The following is a 24,326-nucleotide window of genomic DNA, read 5'->3' as shown; positions in this document are numbered from 1 at the left end:
AATGCAACACTGTTACAGTATTTAATCATAGTAGTAATTTAGGCCCAAGAATATATAACAAATTTATATTTAAATATCCTAATCTTGTCAATTCTAATAGTTCTAGTATTAAATTTAAAAAGTTATGTCTGGATTTTATAAAAATTGAAAAATTGTAAATTTAAATTTATGTACTATAATTGCAAATTGTATTGTATAATTATTAATTGTAATTGTATTGTATAATTATTAATTTCAATTCAGGAATCCGCCCCTGAGCACGAGTTCTACTCTTTCAGGGGCGAACTAAAGTTTCTCTGTATATTTTATATTTTATGTTACGGTACAATTATTAGCAAAATAATAAATAAATAAATATGAAATTGTTTAATAAGATTCAAATTTTCACTCCAAACTAAAAATACGTAACGGCTTTCTTTCAGCCTTAAATATCAGACATGAGTTCAGTATTTATTTATTATTCATTCACTAAACGTAGTGCAATTAGGAGCGTTTTTTCTAAACTCGAAAGAGAACAAATTTTGAAAAAAAAATTACAAATTGTTAGGCCTATATACTAGTGAAGTGCTTTGTATGGAGTGTAGCACTATTTGGGGCACAAACATAGACATTACGACGAAGTGAAGGGAAGCGACTGAAGCATTTGAAATGTGGATATGGAGAAGAATGAAGCTAGTGAAATCGACAGGCAAAATAAGAAACGAAGCTGTGATGGAAAAAGTGGGTGAAGAATGAATGATGCTGAAACTGATCAGAAAGAGGAAAAGGAATTGGATTGCTCAATGGTTGAGAAGAAACTGCCTTCTGGAGGATGCACTGGAGGGAATGGTGAACAGGAGAAGATTTCGGGGCAGAAGAAGATATCAGGTGATGGACAACATTAAGATATATGGATCATATTAAGAGACTAAGAGAAAGGCAGAAAACAGAAAAGACTAGTGAGTGCTGGGTTTGCAGTGAAAGACCTGCCCTTGGGCATAACATTATGAATGAATATCTAGGATCGGTATATTTCTAATCAGACTGTAAAGTAGAAGTTCGCATTTATCCCTATTTGGCGTGTCAACAAAAAGTGAATCACGAGCGATTTTTCATAACTCCATACAGCACATATGCTCCACATATGTTCATCTCGTGCAATAATTTCAAGTTTTCCTTGTACTAACGTGAACAACAAATAATATAGTAGGTTTGTGGATAACATATCATTAGTAGATCACGTATCATACATCCATTGTAAGCATGATCTCATCAGTCACATATCAAATTGCTTATCAAGCAATACAGTGCGAAACAGAACTGCTCTAATCATATTTCATGATGTATTGTTCATTTTATCGGCGGCATAATTTTGTATTTTCCATGCACTTGTGTAGAAAAGTAAGAAATTGTGACAGACGTAGAGAAATGATTTCTCTGAATCATCTCTCTACGTCTGTCGCAAGTGTACAGAATAAGCCAGTCTTTCACAAGCATGGGCTAGATATGGATGAAAATAGCGAGTTCGACTCCCCTGTGACTGAATCTGAGGGTGGCAGACAAATAAAGGAAAATGGTTAGACATGGATGAAAATAGTGACATCGATTCTCGAGTGAATCTGAGGGTGGCGAAAGAAATAAAGGAAAAAGTTTTGTTCAAACTAAAAAAATAATAAACATCGCCCATAAAATGTAGTCATAGACTTCAAGATTGTTCATCCATCTCAAAAGTGAAGGAGAGAGTGGTGTATTTCAAAACAAATAGGGCCGTATTCATAGACATTTTTACTGCGGGTTTCCGGTGGATCAGAGTTTTTCGTATTCATAAACCAGTGTTAGCGATAGGATATGATTTGAATTCTGTACTAGTAACCAGTGGATAGCCGGGGCTAGCTTAGTACGCTCGTAGCGCGTGCTGCGAAATGTCTATGAATAGTACCTATAGTGTCCTGGCTCAGGTACTGCCTACTGAAGGATGCACTGGAAGGAATGGTGAACGGGAGAAGAGTTCGGGATAGAAGAAATCAGATCTTAGACGACATTAAGATGTATAGATATGAGGAAACGAAGAGGAAGGCAGAAAATAGGAAAGATTGGAGAAAGCTGGGTTTGCAGTGAGGGCAGAACACTAAATGAGGGAAATGAATGAATCCTGAATTTGTTATTTTAAAGTGCAACTGTGACAGTTCTAGGAAATTTTCATTTCTGCTATTTTAAGTAAATTATATTCGTTCCACTATTGGGTAAATCCTTCTAAACCTAAGAGTAGTCGTATATTATTACAATGTACCGAAGTACATATGATATTTCCGTGCAGAAATTCTGCGTCATTATATGATGATGGAAGAGCGGAACAGAGAAAAATTCTCTCCGGCACTGGGACTTGAACCCGGGTTTTCAGCTCTACGTGCTAACGCTCTATCCACTAAGCCACGCCGGATTCCCACCCCGATGGCGGATTGAATCCTCTCAGTTTAAGTTCCACCTTTTGGGTTCCCTCTAGTGGCCTACCCTCATGCACTGCGTCATAGATGTATGACAGTGGCACAATGTCCACACTTTTACAGAGGTGCACTCGATATGAGTGAGTAAGCGGCCGCGATCCGACGGAATAAGCGCCGTCTTGAATCACTAAGTGATTATTTTTCGCATATCATATATTATTACGATGACTGAAGTACATATGATATTTCCATGCAGAAATTCTGCTTCATTATATGATGGAACAGTGGAACAGAGAAAAATTCTCTCTGGCACCGGAATGTCGAGTAGTAGTCGACCGAACGACGAGTTATGCGACTTATTTTTCAGAGGAATAGACAACTAGGTTTCTTTTGTACACACATTGTGGAAAAAGACACTAATCTAATTCTATATCAATATGAATGGTCATAGATAAATGCGCGATATTTTGCAATGAGAACCTTTAAATTTAAATAAAATTTTCAGTAGATCCTATGTGACAAGTCTTAACTACCGAAAATAATTTTAGTATGAAAAAAAAAATCCTGAAGAATTGTATGATTTCTGAACAATGGAAATGTATTAAACTTTCGTAACAGAATTCAATGGTTTTTTGTTCTCTCCTGAAAAAGTGACAAGGTAACTGAATTATAGAAGACAAGATGAAGTAAATGCATGGGAAAAAGAGCACCTCAACAAAATCTGCTGCATATTCCACTTAATACTCCCAGACACTTGAATTCGGGTCTTCTCGTAGAAAACTGACACTTCGAAAAGATTTTTGGCTAGCGACATGCCACTTTTAAAACGTCTGTCATCCTTCCCCGGCTGGACTCTTTCGTCCATTTGGTTTCTGAATAACCAATATACAGAGTGAACCGTAAGTGACGTCACTAATTTCAGGAGGTTATTCTTTGAGGTATTTCAAACAAAAACGTTTAGTACAATTTTGCTTCTTTTTGCTTCCTTTCCGAGATAAAAATTGTTTTATATGAAACATTTCAGAGCATGTTTTGGAAAAGTCAGATTCAATTCCAAATATGCTCAGTCAAGAGCAGTGTATTATGATAATAAATGATTGAAAGAATTTGATATTCTCATTTAAATGTGCAGAATATTGATCCGAAGAAATGTAACTTTTCGTTCTGAAAAGGAATTTTGAAATGTTTATTTGTTCGGATCAAATTTCTGAATATTTAAGGGACAAACTGAAATTATTTCAGTTGTTTATCATAATGCACTAATTTCTTAAATTATCTTAACATATTAGGAATTAAATTAATTATTATGGTTGTGAAACGTGGACTCTCACTTTGAGAGAGGAACATAGGTTAAGGGTGTTTGAGAATAAGGTGCTTAGGAAAATATTTGGGGCTAAGAAGAAAGACGTTACAAGAGAATGGAGAAAGTTACATAACACAGAACTGCACGCAATGTATTCTTCACCTGACATAATTAGGAACATTAAATCCAGACGTATGAGATGGGCAGGGCATGTAGCACGTATGGAAGAATCCAGAAATGCATATAGAGTGTTAGTTGGGAGACCGGAGGGAAAAAGACCTTTAGGGAGGCCGAAACGTAGATGGGAAGATAATATTAAAATTGATTTGAGGGAGGTGGGATATGATGATAGAGAATGGATTAATCTTGCTCAGGATAGGGACTAATGGCGGGCTTATGTGAGGGCGGCAATGAACCTTCGGGTTCCTTAAAAGCCAGTAAGTAAGTAAGTATTAGGAATTAAATCAATGTATTTCTCAAAACGCGCTATGAAATGTTTCATGTAGGCTAAAACAATTTCTATCTGAAAGAAACAGAAGCAGGAACGAGCAAAACTGTATTAAACCTTTTTGTTTCAAATATCTAAAAACATAACCTTCTGTAATTAATGACATTATTTACAGTTCAGTCCGTATACAGTAAATAGAAGTAGTGGGATTCTGTTATCATTTAGTTGACATTGCTTGAGGGCATTTTTTAAAGACAACACGTCACACACAAGACAAAAACAAAAATCTATTCCATATGATTGACGGACAGTCACTTTTTAACAAAGAACTGCACTCAATGTCACTGAATTTCAAGCTGGAAATGCTACCACATGGAACCTATGCAATAATAAACTTTTTCATAAGTCACTTCAATTTGTTTACGTAATGTAAACATTTGCGACAAAATATTTATGACTACCAGTTAGAGTTTCCTTGCAATTTATAAATAATCAACTGTACACAACTGCTGTTACGTAGCATTTAATGAACGCGCTTCATCTCTAGGGATCTACTTCGATCCATGCATGTAGATTACTAAACGCTTTCATTACACAGATTTGTGTAACGACATTTAATTAAATAGGTGAAAATGGTGGAATTAATACCGATACGAAATTAAAGCCGATAATCAGCAGCGTCACTTTGAACTAAGTAAACACATGTAAACTACCAATCAAGATGAAATTCTGCATTAATCAAGTACTTTACAATCGCCCGCGGTAGTAGCAAGTCACTTGGTACAGAATTAATGTTCGTATGCTCGACCCGACCAGAGGATTCTCTAAATTGCAGAATGACTCAGCCTCTTGCAATATATGTATCAGAGATGTGGTAAAAAGCGCACTGGCTCAATGCCATAGTCCAAAATGCAAAACCTCTAACTTTCTCTATCCGTGTCGTGGTACGTGTGCACGTACCATGTTGTAGGAGAGAGTTACAGACCCGAACCAAGAATGCCTGACAAGCGTACTTTTAACGAGTTCTTATCGAATCGTTACATCAAACTACGAAAAAATGGCATCTTCAGAGCAGATAATAATAATAATAATAATAATAATAATAATAATAATAATAATAATAATAATAATAATCCGTGGCACTACAGCCCGTGAAGGGCTTAGACCGACCAGCCGGCTGCTGGCCTCACGGCCACATGCCGAAGCAGAGGTGGACGATCATCCAACCAGAATGGAGGTATCGTGTGGTTAGCACGCTGATCCCCCCAGCCGTTATAGCTGGCTTTCGCAACCGGATTTCGCTACCTATCGTAGCTTCCCAAGTGCATCGCGATGCTGGGTGGGCACCGGTCCCATACACTGGCCGAAATTTCATGAGAAAATTTCTTCCCCCATGAGGACTCGAACCAGCGCGCATTCCGTAACGCGAGTCCTAGGCAGGATGCCTTAGACCACTACGCCACGGCGCGGGACCTTCAGACCAGATAGAACTAAAAATATCAGTTGTCATATTAACTGTAACATGCGAAATCTTAATTTGAAATGCTGTACTACGAAACAACGGCGAATATTTGAAGAGTAATCAAATTGAACTGAATTGAATCGAATCTTACATTTAGTAACGACTTTTTATATTTGTCAGCCTACTATAGACTGACTGACTTACTTACTGTCAGAAGACATGGTGCGACGGGTAGTGGCCCAACTGGGTATCGAACTCCGGGAGTGGGACATTGAGAGGGCGCACAGAGTGGGGCGATCTTGGAACAGGAGGCGTCCGATACTTTGCAAACTCGCAAATTATAAATTAAAAGTTACTATTTTGCAAGACGCAAAATACCTACGTGGGAGTGACGTCTACATCACTGAGGACTTCAGTGAGCGGGTTAGGGGAGAGAGAGAATTTCTCAATCGCCATATGTTCGAGGCCCGGCGTCAGGGATGCCATGCTGTCATCCAAATACGACTTACTTACTTCAAGAAGGCTGGACCCGGGTGGATCCTTGCACTTTGGCCGTTTCAGGCCCATTAAGCTCTATTATGCGATGATTGTCTCAGTCCGACGGATGATATTTGTGTATCCGATGCTGAACGGCAGACCATCCATTCTGGGGTTAGCGTCTGTTACCCGCGGAGAATACAGTGCACTATGGTGCACTCACAGCTGCAAGCGGGTATGCTCTCCACCTCTTCCTGCTGCACGACGGGGCACACGGAACGGCTCCGCTTACCCTTTGCACATTTCAGCGAGTGCTGACGACCACTGCCTTAAAACCTAGATCAGCATCGGAAATTCGTACTACCCACATCACTCCACTCTATTTTACATATCATCATCATCATCATCTGATAGAGATTAGGCTAGTAGCCTGTTCTAGTCTCATCCAGCCATCTCTTCAGACTTCTTTGTCCCTTTGGCTGATAACTGAGAGCCTTCTTTAGGATTCTATTTTCATTCATTCTTTGAATATCGTTTAACCAGTTATTTTTGTAATTTATAATTTTTTAATTCAGTGATATTCATTCATTTATTCGTTCAGTGTTCTGCTCAAGAGAAGGTCTTTCACTGCAAACACAGCATTCTCCAGGGAGTTACACCTGAAAGCTTGATTTGCATAATACACGTTCATTAACAGAAAACCACAATTTAAGTCACACAGAGTTAGTGTGCACTCAATGTTGGTTGCTTGACGGTTGTCAGCCCACTTTGAGGTCAGTGGATATAGATGAAAAAGTTGGATCGGTGTCTGGTAGAGTTCCCGGGTAGCTCAGTTGGTAGAGCGTTGGTACGTTTAACCCTAGATCACATAATATGTAACAGACAGTTCATCCCTATGTTAAAATCGTCAGCACGTTGAAGAAAACAACTACCAGGATCGCCATCCGTCCGCAGTAAACGAACGCGAGATGGCAGTACAGTCGCTAATGCAATTCAAATGGGAATTATGACGTGACTCCTTATGTAACAACTAGATGGCAGCATAATAAACCTGAAAAAAGTTGGTTACCGTCAAAGCCTGTAAGGCCGAGCTATCTGGATAAATATGATCTAGGGTTTAACCAAAGGTCCCGGGTTCGATACCCGACCCCCGAACAATTTTTCCCTCGAAATTATTCAAATCAACTTTACAGGGAGTTGTACCTGAAAGCTTGATTTGCACAGCATTCTCCAATATTTCCTGTTTTCTGCCTTCCTCTTTGTCTCCTGGTATTATCTATATACCTTAATGTCATCTACAACTCATGAATTTTGTCAAAACATTCGCGATGTGCAGTACGGAAACAACGTTTCTGTGAAGGGAGTAGGAATGGAAGGGAAGGTCGGGCGTGTTTCTACAGACTTCAAGGCAAAGACAAACCCATTCCCCTATAATTCGTAAGTAGACTCATCCGATCTCGTGCGCAGCTGTGTTGGAAGAGTGGGGGAGTGTCTGGAAATAATGCATGCGCTGTACCATCTGATATCTTCTTTTGCCACGAACTCTTCTCCCGTTCACCATTACTTTCTGTGCATCCATCAGTAGGCAGTTTCTTCTCACCCAGTGACCCAACCAATTCCTTTTCCTTTTCCTGAACAGTTTCAACATCATTCTTTCTTCTGCCACTCTTTCCAACACAACTTCATTTCTTATTCTGTCTATTTCACACGTTCCATTCTTCTCCATATCCACATATTTCAAATGTTTCTATTCGCTTCTCTTAACTTCGTCGTAATGTCCATCTTTCTGTCCCATACAATGCAACATTCCATACAAAGCACTTCCCAGCGACTCGCAGTAGATGTTTCTTTTTTCTATTAAAAGCTTGACTTCCGGCAGCAGCTCTTCTTATTTCTCATAGTACACCTCAAGTATTTGAAGCTGTCCACTTTCTCTACTACCTCATTTAGAATTCGCAAGTTTATTTTCTTTATTTTTCTTCCTATAACCATGGTCTTCGTCTTATATACATTTATCTTCATCCCAAACTGCTCACAGCTGTCATTTAGCTCCATATCCCTTAGTATCATTTCCTTTTCTGCTAACAAGGCCATATCATATGTATTTTTCTGTATGTGATTTGAGCCTGATGGCCTTAACTCTGCCAGGGAAAATAAAATTAAAACTATTATTATTATTATTATTATTATTATTATTATTATTATTATTATTATTACCATCATCAGCAAATCTTACGCACTTTATTCTTCTTCCTCCTAATATCGTTCCTCCCATGTTCTGAAAATAATTTTTCACTAATTCCTCAAAGTAGATGTTAAACTATTACATCATAATAATCCTAATTACCAACATAATATGCGAAACGTTTAGGAGGAACATATATTATTTCATAAATAAATTATTGAACCATTTAGGAAACACCTCGCAACATAAAGATGAGATGTGGTAAAGAAGAAGACATTGTTATTGTTAATACTATATCATTATTATTGTTGCTACTATTAAAACTATCATCATCATCATAATTATTATTATTATTATTATTATTATTATTATATTATTATTATTATTTTATTATTATTATTATTATTATTATTATTATTATTATTATTATTTCAGTACGTAGCATTTTGATTTTACCCTATTTGGTCATATTTGGTATTAGTTGGCAATTCTGAAGAAACGGCCAATTAGACTTTTAGGAACTACACTTACATGATTCTCACTATAAAATATTTCAAAGATAAACCAATGTTTTTCGTAAGTTATTTTCATTCTCTTGAATAATTCGTCTGCATATTAAAATATTTAAATAAAATCTTTTCCCAAATTGAATTCCTTTGAGGGCGTCCAGTTTCCATTTACTCACAGCTTCTCCTAAATAAATTCAAATATTTTTCTGTTCCACAAATAATAATCTTAAGACGATTCATATTATATATTTTCTTCTCCATTATATTTATATTATGCAATTCTGTGAACTATTTCTCACATGTTCCAATTAAAATTTTAATAGAAAAAATTAATACAAAAGCTATAAATTGAAAATGATAAGATGAAAGAGTAATGGAACGGAGAAAAATTCTCTCCGGCGCCGGGATTTGAACCCGGGTTTTCAGCTCTACGTGCTGATGCTTTATCCACTAAGCCACACCGGATACTACCCCGGCGCCGGACAGAATTGTCTCAGATTAAGCTCCAACTCTTGGGTTCCCTCTAGTGGCCGCCCTCTGCAATACGTCATAGATGTCTACGAACATAGGACCGAAGTCCACACATGTGCTGAGATGCACTCGTTATGAGTGACTAGTTGGCCGGGATCCGACGGAATAAGCGCCGTCTTAAATCACGAAGTGATTTACGCATATCATATATATTATTTTAATGTACCGAAGTACATATGATATTTCCATGCAGATATTCTGCGTCATCATATGATGAAAGAGTAATGGAACGGAGAAAAATTCTCTCCGGCGCCGGGATTTGAACCCGGGTTTTCAGCTCTACGTGCTGATGCTTTATCCACTAAGCCACACCGGATACTACCCCGGCGCCGGACAGAATTGTCTCAGATTAAGCTCCAACTCTTGGGTTCCCTCTAGTGGCCGCCCTCTGCACTACGTCATAGATGTCTATGAGCATAGGACCGAAGTCCACACATGTGCTGAGGTGCACTCGTTATGAGTGACTAGTTGGCCGGGATCCGACGGAATAAGCGCCGTCTTAAATCACGAAGCGATTTACGCATATCATATATATTATTATTTTAATGTACCGAAGTACATTAAAATAATAATATATATGAAAATGATAAGCAATTTAGAGACGATAAATAAAATGATAGAGAAGTGGAGAGTATGTGTGGAACGAAGGAAGGACGCTGGAGTATCCCGAGAAAAACAGTCTGCAACATCTCTTTTGTCCACCACAAATTCCACCACGATCTGACTGGAGTCGAACCCGGGCCACCTGGATGTAAGGTCAGAGCGCTACAACTTCAGCCACAGAAGCGACTGTATGATGTAGAAATGTATCTATGTGCGCAGTTTGTGGGTATTTTCAATATTCGTACGCTCAATAATACTGTCTCATTGTATATTTTGAAGTCAGACGCACTAGTATCGATCCATCGCGGCGGAACTTTTTACGAACTTAATAAATCCTTCCAGTTCGCCACTATTAACACTGTCAACACACTTCGATTTACGAGCACCTAATGGAAGTCTGATTTGGTCCAGAAGCCAGAATGACCCGTTTCTGCCGCTTTTAACTGTTTTCGTTTTCAGTACTGCACTCACAACAAAGAGGCACGTGTTGCAAGATGTTGAGTGCCTGCCTGCCTGCCTGCCTGTTAAACGCCAGACTTAAGGATTGTTTTTTATATATTTATCAAGGTCGCAATTCTGTCTCTGTCTTTGAAGAAAAATTCTAGTCCTCGTTAAATACTTCAGAAGCATTAAAGACGTCACAATATTCTATTCGTTTACTACATAAGCTGGTGCATTATCTACGACGAAACGAAGCAGTTTCGATTCTTTAAACAGTTCTCCTTAATTATCCGGATCTTGTACATAACACAGTATTTGTTTCATGTCTCGAGACTTTTACAAGGAAATTTGGCCTTTCATAAAATCAACGTGTCAGTTTACTTTCAGTAGCTCAAAATAGAGCTGTGGATAAAATTCATAGAGCCATGTCAAGCTCTGCATATACATATTATTTAATTATTCTTTAATTTTAATACCTTCCTTTTTTTTATTTTCTCATTTGATCATTTACTCACTCGCTCATTTACATATTCACTTACTCATTTACTATTTATTTATACATCACTTTATTTGCTGAGTTATAAACTTATTTATTTATTTATTTATTTATTCCATTATCAATTCATTTATTTGATTTCTCAATCATTAATTTCATTACTTGTTTATTCGACTTTATTAATGATTCGATTATTTGTTTATTGTACCATTTGTTTTATTACATGCTTACTCTATGATTTATTTACTCGATTTTTATTTGATTATTCTTAATAAATATATGTATATATATGATTCTTGTTTATTCCACTAATTATCTAAATTTTCATATACTTTGTTACTTGTAATTCTATCACACTGATACTTTCTTATACAATTACTTAATCTATTTTTACTCGATTACTTGCTTACTCGATTATTTATTTATTCTATATTCCTTTGATTACTTGGTATTTAATAACTTGCTTATTAATTTTTATTTGATTATTCGTTTATTCTATTTTTATTTCATTATTAGCTTATTCCATTTTTATTTAATTACTTTGTTATTCAATTTGTATTTAATTAGTTGGTTATTCTATTTTTATTTAATTACTGCTTTGTTCCAGTTTTATGTAATTACTTGCGCATTCCATTTTCATTTCACAACTACCTTATTCCAGTATTTCTTTCATTATTCATAATTGCTTATTCGAGTATTTATTTTTTCCATATTTTTATTACTTACCTGTCCTATTATTCATTCTATTTTTATTTCATTACTTGCGTATTCGATTATTTATTCTATTTTTATTTGTTTATTCTGTTTATTACATTTTCTTACTTGCTTATTTAATTACTTATTCTACTTTTATTTCATTACTTGCTTATTCGATTACTTACATATTCGACTTCCTTATTCGAAGACTTATTTTTGGACTTTTAATTGATTACTTGCTTATTATATTACTTGTGTATTCGACTTTTATTTCATTACTTGCTCATTCACTTATTTATTCATTTTTATTTGATTACTTGCTTCTTCTATTATTTATGTACTAGCTTATTCGACTATTTATTCGTTTTCATTTGATAATTTACTTATTCGATTACTTCACATACGTATTCACATTCTTCATTACCTACTTATTCAATAATTTATTTAATTACTTGCTTATTCGATTATTTATTTCACTATTTATTTCCAAATTCCATTATTAGCTTATTTCATTACCTATTTAATTCATATACGTCATTACTTACTTTTTTATTGTTTATTTCGGTATTCATTTACATTTGATTACTTTATTAGATTATTTATTTGCTTAATACTTATTTCATTCATTTGTTAATTCAATGCTTTTTCGTTCCATTACTTATTTCCTTAGTTCCTCATCAATTTATTAACTTTGGTGCTAATCTGTTTGCAGGTCAATTAATTGCTCAGATACTACATGTTTCAAAGTTCGCTGGAAGGGCCAAGCACCCATTACGGAATTTGTCAAATAATGGCAAACGCAAGTATTCAACGCCATATGCCACAAATTACATTCTTCTGAAATGTAGGTCTCGTTATCAGAGTAAAAAATCAATGTTTTGGTCGTTCCGCTAAAGGTGCGTCATGATTTATCAATTTATGATATTATAAATTTTTTTTTTTAATTAAATTTAAGATTTTGAACTTCTGAGTTACTAAACTACGATGCCATGGCACAAAAATGAGAGAGTGGTACGAGACTCTAAAGAGAGAGCAACGAATTTAAGACAGAACTGAACATGCAACAGCGATCTAATGGGACTTGCCCGGATACTCACTGTGATAACATGTTATACATTTTTTTAAGCCTAAGGTTCCAAACGAAGTCGTTTCTTAATTCAGCCGGTTTTAAAGTAGATCTGCTGTAAAGAGCAATGGTACCATGACGGGACAGAAGAAATATGGAATAAAATTATCACAGAAAAGATCATGTAAAAGCTATTATCAAAGCCATAATGTCACCAGTCTGGTGCCAGTTTACACATATTAGCGATATATTGCCATAAGAACAATCTATTTTAAGAGGGGGGGTGGGTGATGGTTGAAATTTCTATTTTCTACTATGTTTAAGGTATAGACTTCATATTTTATAAACTTCATCCCCTTTATAAAATATTCTTACATGTAAGCTTCATTGTGATCATGCGAATGGTTTTTTATTTATTCAAATTAGAACAAAATCGTATTTTTTTAATCTATCTCGTCTTACAAAATTTAAGATTCATGCATGAATATTTTTAAGACATATCTGATATGGTTATAAGAGAACTAAGCATCCAGAAATGTAAATTTACATCTATAAATAGAGAGAAATTGTTTTTAAAATGTATGCAACTTCAGAATTTTAATTTTTAGAATCCGCTAAATATGTTTATTTTTAATTTAGAAAGTATTTAGTTTGTCAAAAAATGTTATGGCGTTTTGTTAACAACAGTATATAGAACATGCAGTAAAAATGTCATGTTCATAGCATCAAAACTGTGAGAGAAACAGCTTGTCAAGTTTGCATACAGTTCAAATTCAAGAGTGCATCTATTTAATGGTTGTACCCTTTTCACCAACTTCACACAATGCCATACATCTCGACTATATTCAAAATATTAAAATTCACAATCCTACTTGTACAATTTCTCTAAATTGTGACTGTCCATGTTTAACCAATTCTACTGAAGTTAAATATCTAGGAATACTAATTGACAAACACCTTAGATGGGACACACATAATGCATTTTTATGTAATAAATTACACAAAATTATATATAGATGTTATATTTATTTCTTACCTTCCTATTAATATTTTAAGATTTATTTATTATCCTTAGTGCAATCTGTATTATGTTACAAAACCAGTTCAGTAAATAAATATAAATGACAGACATTTACGAAGATAAAAAAAATTATGTTATGGCATTGTCGGTTGGGGCAGTGTTTCTAAATCCGAAAGAAAGCCACAAAAGAGAATAATCAAAATTTGTCTTGATTCGGATTTTAACGTTTTCAAATTGGAACAGCTATATAAATATATATTATTAACGTTCTTTAAAAAAAAAATAAGGAAAATAATTTCAACACATATTGGCACTATTATAATACGAGAAGAAACATATTTTTTTTATTTCACAGAATTCAGAAGTTCAACCACTATGGTATGAAACATGGCTTCAACTATGGCTAAAACTATACAACAAATTAATTTCTCAGTACCCTGTTTTAGCTAACATAAGTACCGGTACGATTAAATTTAAACTGAAAATCAAAGAAATTATTAAGGGAACTTAACATAGGGTTAGATAATTGATAAATATTAGTCTTAATTTCTTTCAATTATGATTGTTTTTATCATATAAGCTCTTGTTTTTGTAATCTATATTTTTTTATTGATTATATTAATTATTTTGTCTTCTTTTTTCTTCTTATCTACAGTGCGGTTTTGAACTCCCGATCACGAGCGTTTGCTCATACGGGGGTGAATTATTTGATTTATATTTCTTTTTTTGTTTAAATACTTAACATGTTCATTTTTGTTTGATGTGCAAATAGGTTTTTAATATATTTTTATTTCTATTATATTTAATATGAATTTTTGTAATTTCCTGATTGTAATAATTGTAATAAAAATTAATAAGACTAAGTTTTATGCTTCCAAACGCCGCAAAACTCTGAAACTTGCTCAACATACAAATAAGAAATTTCTGATTACTTTCCCACCACAAAAGAAAAACGAAAAAGCGATGTTTTATTGAAATTACCAAAATTTCACCCGCTTTCCCCTTTAGGCCTAATTGGTATAGGTGACCGAATCTCTGAATTCGATTGCATAAGCAAGAGGAATGATTGAAAGGATGTGTGCGTGGTTTGTCTCATCTCTTTAATATAAACATCTGTTGACTGTAAAAATGTACAGATATTGAAACTGAGGCAACGTACCTTAACTTGTAAAAGTTTCAAATGATGTGTGATCTAGAAGCAAGAAAATAGTCCATGTAGTTTAATGTAGATCATCCTGGAAAGCTTCTCACTTGATGTTCACTTGATAAAAAATACGAATATATCTCGGTTGCAACATCTTGTCGGAAACTATAAGAAGCGTTCAGTTTAAACCATCACTCTTCCTCAATTAAACCAGAAACATGGGTCCAGGCAAGTGATATTTCAAGACCTTCTGTTACCAGAACGTTAAACGATCCTGCGAATAAATATCAGCCTCAGTTATGGAAAAATATGTATAGACTATACTATTTATTAAAAGTCAGCAAAAATCAGTTTATTTATATAGCATATGTTAAATCTTGATTTAAAATAAGAAATTCTTTACACTTTCATTCTGGACACAATTTTAAATAGCTAATACGCCTCCATGGATTTTGATGTCAATTAGAACGGAGAGAATGAAAAGTGTTAAAATCTATCTCATTGTGCGGCTGCTGCTTTATTCAACAGATGGTTGCCCTCAACTTCGCCAGTAATAAAACAATAGAAATTATACTTTACCAAGGCAATGAAAGATATAAAAATTGTTTTCGAAACACGTTCAAATTTCCGTAACTATGAATATGGTGTGGAAAGTTTAATGAAATTTCTCAGAGGTTAACACTTGAACAACTTTGAAATTGTAAGTTTAAAGTGTGTAAACTTGTAAATCTGACCATCAAAACTAACGGAATCTTTTATCCCTAAATTCGTTCAAATATCAACACTTATATCCATATGATGTATCTTTATTACAATTCTGAGCTTTTTATCGGCACGTTATTAACTGTCAAGTAATGGTTCTCAGCCAAGATCTAGCATTTGTGCGGGTGGGTGATGGATAGGAGATATATGTCTTCTTTCTAGAGAGGTCCAAGTGAAATCTGAAGTATAATTCACGTCGCACGGAGAAAATTCGAGCATAGAAAAGAAGGCAATATTTAATAAAATAGGAACTAATCCCCCTTCATATTGAAGTTTATTTACTAGATCCCTCCCTTTTGCACTTTCCTGTTTTTGACATGGACCATTCCATATTATTTGTAATATATAAGTAAGGAATTCTAGATACACTACTATTCTAATTAATTCTATTTTCAATATATGTTAACATTAATTTTGCATTGTTTATTTTTCTGTGATTTGGTGAGTCTAGCAAATACTGTTTTTTTTTTTTCAGAATTTTCGTAAAAAAATAAGCAGGAAATAGAAATGACTGAACTGCGACTAATTTCAACAATTGAATATCTCAAATGAATAAATACTGACGTTTTAAGTTATGTAGCAATATTTCTCGAAGTTTGGGACAAACATTTCAATATTTAAGGTAGACTTCAAGAATTTCATTTATAAATTTTGTGAAATATTACAGTTGACAATTAGTTCAATTTCCTTCAAACCATTTTAATGATGAAATAATTAGTTTCACTTTGTAATATTTCAGAACATTCATCTCTTTCACTAATTAAAATTACAGAATTTGTGATATTTAATACGACATTCTCGAATTATATATATATGTATTTTTTTTTTTAATTTGGCATACACTATTTCATTTTTCACGTATGATACGGACACATTTATAATATTTGTAAAATTTTAAAAGTAAATTAAAGAACAAAATTTAATTTACGAAAACAAATTGTTATTAATAATAATTCAATTAAACCCTATTAATGCTTAAATTATCAAAACAAAAAAGAGCTCGATCGGTTTTAAGCAAGCATATTTTCTGGTTTTGAAAATAAATGCTCTTTTTATTTTGGTCGAGTTTTAATTCCGGATGTTTCTATTGCAGAATTATCATGAAAAATCACTTTTTCAAAGTTTTTAGGAAGCTCTGGACCACATGCTTCTATCGTGTACGTAGCAGTACGAGATTTAGTACACACGCACTTTACGACGTCTGCTTCCGCGACTAGTACAGACCCCAGCAAGCCGCAGTCTCTCGCGACGGAGACCAAACTGAGCGCATCGGCCGGCGTCTTGCCCGGGCGAGCGGCGTCCTGTCGAGCATGCGCAGGTCAAATCCATCTCCTCTCTCTTCTGTGCGAGCGAACTGTCCTGGACAAGCATCTTCCTACAGCTGGACCCCGCACAGGTGCATTTACGTTTGATTGTTTATCTCTTATACAAGACCAGCTTGTTTGTATCTATTGTTTGTTATAGGACTTACTTGTGGTTTTATTAATTGTGACTCTGTACAAGACAGCTAGCAGCTCTGTCGTGGTTTCAGGACAGAGGTGCTTGACCTTTCGGGTCACCGGCCTCGCTTCCAGTCCACAGGACAAGAATTGGGTTCAAAATGCTACCGTCGTACATTATTTTAAGAGTATATGTACATGAAAGACCACAAATATTATCACAAAATGTAGGCTCTAAATTTCTAAAATTTTATAAGAAAATGAACTCACAATTTGATAATAGTACATTATGCAACGAGCCTATAATGATAGTAATTAAGAAGCGAGTATGGATGTTAATGAAACGAGAGCAAGCGAATTTCATAATTTTCATACGAGCTTCTTAATTACCATTATAGGCGAGTTTCATACGACTTTTTATGCTCGACCATATTTCTAACTTTAAATTATTCAGATCTATACATTTTATTTGTATCTGACAAGATCGGAAGTGACATTGTTCTAGGTCGTGAATTGTGAGATGTGCGCAGACGCGAAAGTATTGATTTTTTCCGAGGAACAATAATGTCATTGACCTTGATGTAATCCCGTTAAACTTGATATAACCTTGATTATTGAATTCGACATTGAAAAACGAGATGACAAATTGAATTTATTTGAATATTATTTACAATTAACGCTAATTATTATAGTAACAGAACATAACCTTCTGCGACATTATTGGATTTCCAGCCTCCGTGACTATTCGCTAATTCTCTTTCGATTGCATATCCGAGAATAATCGATACTTACGGTTTTATAACGGTACAAAGCTGACTTGTCATTGGCTGAACACCTGTAAGCTGAGTTGTCATTGGCTGAACACCTGTAAGCTGAGTTGTCATTGGCTGAACACCTGTACTTTAATGAGTAGGTGTACTTTAATGACATGCATTAAAGGACTGCTACCAAGTGTATAATTACTACATTTCGGCATGGTCGAGCATAAAAATTACAAGGTGCCACAACAAGACTTATTAGAACTTAAATATCTGATAAAAGTATAAAAAAGGTTACTAATAATATTTTTCAAACCAGTTTTATCAAAGTATGAAAAAAAAAAAAAAAAAATTCTACAGTTACATCATTTGGTAACCATAACATTGTTATGGTCTCTCTGACAACTTTAATATTTTTAATGTATGTAATGAACACTCATTTCTGAAAAGTAGACTACTCTAAGACATGTAGAATTGTTTATTTTAATACATTTAATTTTTTATTTGTCTTATATGAAATATATTAAAATTTACATAATGTTTTGTAACCTAATTTTTCTATTTTCAAAGAAATGGGCATTATTGTAGTCTATCTTTTGCATAAATGCATGTTAAATCAGTGTACAACATTTCAGAATTCTATCTCTATTGGTTGTGGAGTTCTAAAATAATATGTGTGAAAATGTTTAAATTTTGTAAAATTTAATTTAAAGTAAGAAGTGAATTCTAAAAAAATATTATTAGTAAACTTTTTTTATACCTTTATCAGATATTTCAGTTCTAATAAGTCCTGTTGTGGTACCTTGTCATTTTTGTGCAATTGTGAGTTCATTTCCTTATAAAATTTCAGAAATTTTGAGCCTGCATTTTCTGATAAAATTTGTGGTCTTTCACGTATTTATACTCTTAAGACGGACAGACAATGCCAGCAAGGTGTAAAAAGTTGCTATATTTTCGTTCACAGTAATGAGAACATCTTCCGCATTTTGTCCACAGGTGTACAGAATGTCCTAAAAGATCACAGACTTTGATCGCAGTTAATAATGATAATTTTCATCACGGTTTGAACCTAATGGTCCGTTCAGCTGCGTCTGTGGCACAGTTTCTAGCGCGTTGTCTTCAACTCAGATGGATCTGCTGGCCAGGTCGTGATGGAATTTGTGGTGGACAAGTATGCATTGTAAAAGTTTTTCTCGCGGTCCTCCCATTTCCGTCTATCGTTATAACAACAGTCTCCACCTCCCCTTAGTGCTACTCAGCGGAACGAATACAACCGACGGAGGAATCGGGATTACGAATAAAGGTTGCAACTGGAGGTTGCGAGTCTGTTCACACACAAGGCGCTACTTTTGCAGCCGCAGTCATGCTGCAGATTTCCATCTCCTTGTTGACTTCTCAATATACATTTTGTGGTTATGTTCGCATTATTAAGAAACTCATGCGAAAGCTTCCTTATCTATTATTTGCTTTTCTGTCGTATCTAAATATTCAGAAATTGGCATTATTTTTACTATAAAGCTTTTAAAAACGCCTATGAACTTAAATGATAACCAACAGTATATTCACGTAATCAATGTTGGCAACCTTCCTGTTTGGAACTACGCTACGGAAAATTAAAAAAATGAATTATATCGTCAGCAATTATGCTCAGACTGTGTTGTGTATTTAATAACTGTTACAAATAATTTATTTTCATCACATTTAACATTAAAATATATCCAAACAATAAAAGTATCATTGGTACATTTGGGTGGTAACACTGGTTGCAACCGCAGCAAAAGTTTCAACAAAACCGATATCAAAAATGCTGCGGCTGCAACCCTGAGAACCCTGTTCACACGTCGCTACTTTTAAGCTGCGCGCAACATGGAAAAGTAGTGGGCAGCAGGTTCGGCAGCCGCTACTTTTCGGGTTGCACCGTTGTTCTCACAACGCAGTACAAGAGTTGCGCAGTTTTTTGTACTGCATAGCTGCAAAAGTAGCAAAAGTAGTGACCGTACCTTAAGTGGTAAAGCGGGTATACGGAGGGATGCGGAGATTCGTAGGGAAGCAACAATCGAAGGACGACCGACCGGACTGGCGATAGTTGTGAGTGGGATAAAATGGCACTGAAGCGGGTATCCGACACATGGAAATTCTTTCATTCAGTTCCTTTTTTTTTAGTAGGTTATTTTACGACGCTTCATCAACATCTTAGGTTATTTAGTGTCTGAATGAGATGAAGGTGATAATGCCGGTGAAATGAGTTCGGGATCCAACACTCATAGTTACCCAGTATTTGTTCATATTGGATTGAGGGAAACCCCCGGGAAAAACCTCAACCAGGTAACTTGCCCCGTCCCGGAATCGAATCCGGGCCACCTGGTTTCGCGGCCAGACACGCTAACCATTACTCCACAGGTGTGGACCATTCAGTTCAAACTAGCAGAATTTTAATATTAGAGGAGAAAAATTCGCTCCGGCGCCGGGGATCGAAACTGGGTCCTTGGTTCTACTTACCAAGCGCTTTCACCATTGAGCTACGCCGAAGTCCAATCCACAGCACCGGATCGAACTCCCCGCCTCCAGTATTTTTCCCTTTGTGGCCTGACTCCAAGTTGGGCACGTATTTTGACGTTTTATGAAGTTAACTGCCATTATACAAGGAGCGCACTCAGTTGAGTGACTTGGTGGCCGAGATTCCACAGTAATATGCACAGAAATATGCACTGTTTCTAGAAGCATTTACTAAAGTTTTTTTTACTTGTTACCATAACAGATATATTCTGTAGGACCAAAAAAATAATCTTCAGTAAATTCTTCCAGCAACAGTGCATATTTCTGTACAGATTACTGTGCATATTACTGTGGAATCCCGGCCACCAAGTTACTCAACTGAGTGCGCTCCTTGTATAATGGCAGTTGACTTAATAAAATGTCAACATACATGCCCAACTTGGAGTCAGGCCACAAAGGAAAAACACTGGAGGAGGGGAGATCGATCCGGTGCTGTGAATTGGACTTCGGCGTAGCTCAATGGTGAGAGCGCTTAGTACGTATAACCAAGGACCCGGGTTCGATCCCCGGCGCTGGAGCGAATTTTTCTCCTCTAATATTCATTTTTTATCATAACAGATACTCGTATATTCCGTAGGACCAAAAAAATAATAATCTTTAGTAAATAGCAGAATTTTGTCAAGGATGTGGGGGGGGGGGTTATTAAAATAGTTTAAATTTACATTATCGGTGTTTGAAATTTTGTGTACTATTATTATTATTATTGTTATTATTATTATTATTATTATTATTATTATTATTATTACTACTATATTATTACTGTTAATATTATCTTTATTATTATTATTATTATTATCATATTTATTATTATTATTATGTTACGGTATATTTATTAATATTATACTATGTTCTAATAGAATATATTCATGAATATTATGTAAAAGTGTTTTCCAGAGTTAAAGGTAACGAAGAGTCTGAATACATTATTTTTAAACAGTAAAATTTAACACAATCATACCACACGTTTCTTCGGTTTCATTCTGAAATTCAATTTAATATATTTTACGTTAAACTAAATCGAATAGACTAATTGGCAGGAACTACAGTATTTATGAATAAACCAATGTTTCTAGGAGAACTATACCCAATTGTTTTCATTAGCTACATTACTGAAAAACTTTACTTTTGCTGTAGATTTCGCATCAATTTAATTTAATGATATTAATTTGATCAATAACATAAAACTAATACGCTCTTCCACAAATGCTATGAATATCAAATGTAGAAAAAAAAATCTGTCGGCTAAAATAGCACTTCAAAGAGAAAGAAAGAGAGAGAGAGTGTGTGTGTGAGTGAGACAAAGAAATGAGAGGATAAACACAAAATTACACACTTATTTTAAAAAAATACTCTGATTCGAACCATTACATGATCCGATTAAAGGAATGCTCAGCGGAAAGTGTACGTCTGAGACAAAGCACATATACAACCTGCTTTATTGTCCATTGGAAAGTTGTAGCGGCATCAATCGGAGGTCACAGACTGAAAGCGTGCAAACAACTGCTCCGGAGACTGCCTAATCATCCGCAGCACTACCTCCCCTCATTTTCTTTCATCTAACATCTACTTGACGTAAGGAAAATGAAAATCCATTAATAAGTCAGACAGTTGCTTCACTTCCCCTTCGGGTGTCCGCCTCCCTCCATAGGTGCTATGCACGTTGCAGGTTACACGGTGGCTCGGCGCACGATCACATTTTCGCCACGGCTGCCGTATAACATACCGAGTGTTTATAACGTGGCAATAAAAATTTTTAGAGTTTCCTAAACAAATCATAGGCCAATTATGCAACAAGTTACTGAATAATAATCATACAAAATTGTTACCATAATTTACAGTATTTTGAAACACGGTATAATTGTATTTGTAGTGAAACTAGATTATTCCACTAGAACTTTATCTACAACTTCTATGCTCACCATAATTCTGTTATAAATCAACTCTTAGTCGACCTGGTTGGCAAGTTGGTATAGCGCTGGCCTTCTATGCTCGAGGTTGCGGGTTCGATCCCGGACCAGGTCGATGGCATTTAAGTGTGCTTAAATGTGACAGGCTCATGTCAATAGATTTACTGTCATGTAAAAGAACTCCTGCCTGACAAAATTCCGGCACATCCGGCGACGCTGATATAACCTCTGCAGTTGCGAGCGTCGTTAAATAAAACATAACATTTTAACATAAATCAACTCACAATATCCTCTCTTCTAGGATATTTGTTTCCTCAAACTGCAGAATATGAAATGATTAATATTGTAGAGTTGCCATTTTTAATATCTCCCATGGCAACAGGAATAACATGTTTTTCGAAACTTTGAATTTGAAATTATGAGATTTTCACTATCAAATGACTGTACCATGTTAATTTATCATTAATACTTACAAGGGAAGGGTTTCGGCTCGAACAGGAATTTTTGGTTAAAAATTTGTACAGAGGCTTACCTCACAATGGTGATGAATACCGTAAAAGCATTCATTTGTGTAACTATCCGTTTGGTTGGTATTGTTCAATACACTTCTTTAAAAATGTACATGAGGATTCTTTATAAAATGCATGATACAGCATGGAGCAAAGCAATAAGCACAACACACAGAAGCAACACCGGAACAATCTTCTGAACCATAGTCCAGAGCTGAAAAATCAAATGCTACTGAATTACATTTTTGAAGTCCGAGACTTGTTCACGATTCACGTAACCAGCTGACTACCAGGAACACTGAAGCATAGGGCGGTATACTGGAGCAGACAACTGGTTATGAATAACAAGAGTGCATTTTCATTATAAACACTCGATTTCCCAAGTTAAGTTCTGGATTCTCAGCAAGAGTCCTTATGTAATCTGTTATCCTCCGAGCATATATTTTGTATTGTCTAAGGAAATAGATATTCAGAGGCTGGATATATTTAGTTTTTTAGGTGGAACGATCATACATTCCATGTTCTAGCCTTGGAATGGTTCATTTGTTAAGGTTGCGTCCTTGTGCGCATTCAATGACTCACACAACAGTATATACTTTTGATTAGCTGCAATATTTTCAGACAGAACGTTGGAGAAAAATATTCTTAAATGGGCTTTAGACATTTTACCACTTGCTAGGCTAGGCTTACGGGTAAGGTGTCCCATTCCCTTAATTTGTGCAGTGCTCTCCCCACCCCTCAACTTGTACAGTGCTCTAACAGACAAACCACACATTACACAAACGAATGCTTTTGGGAGCTTTACAGAGATGTAAAGATAGGCCTGTATACAAATTTTGGACACGAAATTCCTGTTCGAGCCGAAACCCTTCCCTTATTAGTGATAACCATATATAAGTTAGTTTTACCATAATTTTGAAACACGGTAGGCCTATATTTTATTGTAACATTCCATCATACTACACAATAATGTAACAGGTAACAGCAACTGAATCAAGGATCAATAACAGTGCTTCAAGATTTCTAAACGACATAGCGACTGTGACACTTTCGTTCACCCACCCACAGACTCCACTGAGCGATTCTAAGAATGAGAGTGTCATATTAACTCATGGAAAGAAAAGCAGTCGTTATGTTTGGAAGTTTATATAAGAGTTACCAGCGCTTCATAGTTGTACTATATTCTTAATCTTCCCACGATGCTTCTAGATACAAGCAACAGGAATTAATTTTCTCCGAAAGCTACAAGTGAAGTTAAATGCTCTATATTCGAGCGCGATTATTTGGTTTGCGAGTTAATTGTGCGTTCCTTTGTCCCCTTACCGCCCACGTCAATTTTCAATGTGAATAGCTTCTTTTATTCTCCTCCTCTCCACCTTACTAGTTTTATGATATAATCAATAAGCTAAGGAAATGAAGGCTACTCTAGAGTAAACTGTATCGGTATTTAAATGCACACTTATTTTATTAATTACTAAAAATTTAGTGGGCGTAGCTGTGAGAATGCCACACAAAATCCACATAGCAAGTCATTCCACATAACTTTCCGCATAGCAATAAACGTTCCACACATTTTGTGAAATTTTTCAC

At 35.3% G+C, this 24,326-nt stretch overlaps 1 protein-coding gene across 3 annotated transcripts in view; it reads right to left on the bottom strand.

Annotated features, from left to right (window-relative positions):
* The window catches only part of Elk (Eag-like K[+] channel), a 778,027-nt gene extending 761,210 nt beyond the window's left edge, over window positions 1-16,817 (bottom strand). For 2 of the 3 annotated variants that reach the window (XM_069817142.1, XM_069817144.1), the window contains exons 1-2: window positions 16,680-16,813; window positions 14,821-15,079 (exon numbers count right to left, since the gene is read on the bottom strand). The gene's annotated coding sequence lies outside the window, so the exon portion shown is untranslated. Of the gene's footprint in view, window positions 1-14,820; window positions 15,080-16,679 lie in introns of all 3 variants that reach the window. The other variant, XM_069817143.1, reaches the window with a different exon arrangement.
* Between the last annotated feature and the right edge of the window lie 7,509 nt (window positions 16,818-24,326).

Source organism: Periplaneta americana, chromosome 17, assembly GCF_040183065.1.
Source record: "Periplaneta americana isolate PAMFEO1 chromosome 17, P.americana_PAMFEO1_priV1, whole genome shotgun sequence".
Lineage (NCBI taxonomy): Eukaryota > Metazoa > Arthropoda > Insecta > Blattodea > Blattidae > Periplaneta > Periplaneta americana.
This window is presented reverse-complemented; position numbering and strand designations above follow the sequence as displayed.